Here is a 2,705-nt window from a genome sequence, read left to right on the forward strand (position 1 = left end):
CCTTCCGATTGGCAGGCAACCGCTCTACCACTGAGCCACAGCCGCCCCGGATACTATGTTGGACTGCAAGGATCCAGGTTCCATTCAGCCCAAGGTTATTTGTTTTAGACGATGGCTCAGTCCTACACAGAATAGATAACCATGTAAGACGCTGGGTCCAGGCTAGTTTAATGACAGACAGAGAGAATATTTTAAGAGACTGGAGGAATGAAGGGGTGCCGTCCATCCAGGAGAGGCCTTGTGAGATGGTGGCGGTTAGGGTGATATTGTACACTGCTAGCCAGTTTCTCCATGGCCATTGGTTCACACTGCAAGCATCTGTTTTTATTTTATTTTGTTTTCCATAACATGACCTTGTTTCTGATGACTGCTTAGTCATAATGCCCACGGCCCGAACATACATCAAGGAGAAAGATTTGCTTTAGGCTGGGAGAAAACATCAGTCCTGTATGTCCCTGGTGGACTGGTGTAATAACTGCAGTCAGTCTTTAGCTTTATATAACAGCACAGGGTAGCATGATATTAGGCTTAGCTGTAGGGAGGTCAGGTGGGCACCGCACTGACCTCATTGACTATTTCTAGGTGTTTTAAATTGTCCTGCATTTCATTTTTATTTTGTCTTACTGGCTTTATGTCATATGTAAAGCACAAAGGCATAAATTACTAACGCAGATCCCCTCAATCCGGGTCACATACCTTGCCAATACCTACTTTATAATATCAAATCAATGTAGACCATGTGTCTGCACTTTGATGATAATTATAATGATTATCTTTATATTGTAATTCCCCACGCCACTTGTGAAAACAGTGCTCATATTAACTATTTTAACATTTGTTGATGTCCACAGGGGACTAAAGCTTTATGTTATATTACTGCTATTGGCAGCCCCCCCCCGGCATTGGCAGTTTTTTTATTGACCCAAAGTTACGGGGGGAAGGCTGGCTGGATGTGTGTCAACAGGTTATAGCTACATTTGTTTTCTAGCTTAAATTGTGTTTTTATGTTCATTATGGTTAGTCAAATAACATCTGCAGCAATAATACTGTGACCACTTTTGGTCTTCTTCATCCTTGCAATCAAACACTTTTTCCAATTTCCCCCCTACAGCCTCATGACTCTCAGGGCACATGTTGGGCACGTTACCACTTGTACCGGCCAGTTCTGTTGATTTTATGTAACTGATGTTAGGATGTTTACTGTTGTATAGTTTTATAGTAAATTATATTTAAATCTAGTCTGCTTTTGTCTTTACTGACTCCAAATGTTAAAGTTAACAGTAAAGTTAAAGCTGGTCCAGAGTAATTTCACTCTAGGGTTCTTTTGCACCCCGACTTGAAGCCAATCAACCCCCCAGAAGCTCTTTTCACCTGGGTCAACCATTGGGCGAGTTAGCGTTATCAGCAGGTTAGCTTAGGGCAGGTGCTATTGGAACCATGTGTGGATCTCGTAAAGAACAACACTAATAATGCCCGAAATAATACCAAACTTCTACAGTAGTACAACTATGTTATGTACTCATAAAACCATGGATTGGGAAGTTTGTAAGTACACAGCTTCTGCTCTTTGCTGCTAGCTCCACTGGCAGTAAGATCAGAACACTGAGAAGAGATACAACTATATTTATTTTTATTTACTAATCTAACTTATTTTTTTTAAAGTAAGTGTTGTAATACAACTAGCAGGAGATTATGCATTGGATATTGGCTTCAAAATTGTCCAAAAGGCAAAAGCACAACTGGTAGGTCAAGTGCAATCCAGGCACCTGTCAATAGAAGTGAACACGCCCTAAATTATGCGGAATTTCAAGCCTTAATAGAACTTAATCTAATGTGTAAAAATGAACCCTCGCCAGAGTTGAAGGGTAAACTTATCTATAGAGACCAACACTTTTTTTGAACCCAGCTGTCTACATGTTTAATTCTGCTGTAAAGTTATTGGGGTCTATGGAAAGTGACTCCCTTCTGGAGCCAGCCTCAAGCTTTCACTCGATGAACTGCAGTTTTTGGCAGTTCCGCATGAGCATCACTGGTCAGCATGGGAGATTGCCCCTTGATAGACATCCAATCTGGCAAACCATTTATATTAGATCTTTTCAAATGCTCCAACCCTTGCCATCTTACACATCCACTTTTGAATTGACAGCACCCCTCCATTCCTCCGTCCCCTAAAAATAATCTCTCTGGCTATCATGAAACTAGTCTGGACCCAGCTTCTTATGTGCTTAACTATCTCACTTAGGATTGGTCCATCTCCTAGAACCCATAATCTTGAGCAGAATGAAACCTGGGTCCCGGCAATGTGACACATGTTATCATGGTCCAAAATGGACCTCATCACAAGACCATAGGAAATGAAGTAATTGGTGGTCCTCTGTCTCACATTTTCAACAATTTAGTGTATCTTTTGAACCAAGACTAAATCCCATTTCTCTATCCTACCCCTTCCCCCTTCCCCTAGGTTTTACACGTGCACGCAAGACTAAGGGCTGTCCCAATTCTCATTTTGATCGAGGGGTAGGGGTGTATGGCGCTTGAAAATCATAAACAGTGAATGAAAAAACCTAGGGAGGACGCAAGTTAACTTGTATACAAGGGGTAGTGATATACATTGCGCAACAAGCAACAATGGCTGCCAGATCGAGTTCTCTGCCTTGAATGGACTCCATGCACGTCTGCAGTTTTAACCATTAGCAGAGAATTTT

At 41.6% G+C, this 2,705-nt stretch overlaps 1 long non-coding RNA gene across 1 annotated transcript in view; it reads left to right on the plus strand.

The window, feature by feature from the left end:
• Positions 1-1,672, plus strand: part of LOC116699752 (uncharacterized) — a 19,544-nt gene extending 17,872 nt beyond the window's left edge. The window contains exon 3 of the long non-coding RNA XR_004334496.1: positions 1,663-1,672. This is a non-coding gene — a long non-coding RNA (uncharacterized LOC116699752). The remainder of the gene's footprint in view (positions 1-1,662) is intronic.
• Positions 1,673-2,705: the final 1,033 nt, after the last annotated feature.

The sequence above is a fragment of the Etheostoma spectabile genome, chromosome 12, assembly GCF_008692095.1.
Source record: "Etheostoma spectabile isolate EspeVRDwgs_2016 chromosome 12, UIUC_Espe_1.0, whole genome shotgun sequence".
Taxonomy (NCBI): Eukaryota; Metazoa; Chordata; class Actinopteri; order Perciformes; family Percidae; genus Etheostoma; species Etheostoma spectabile.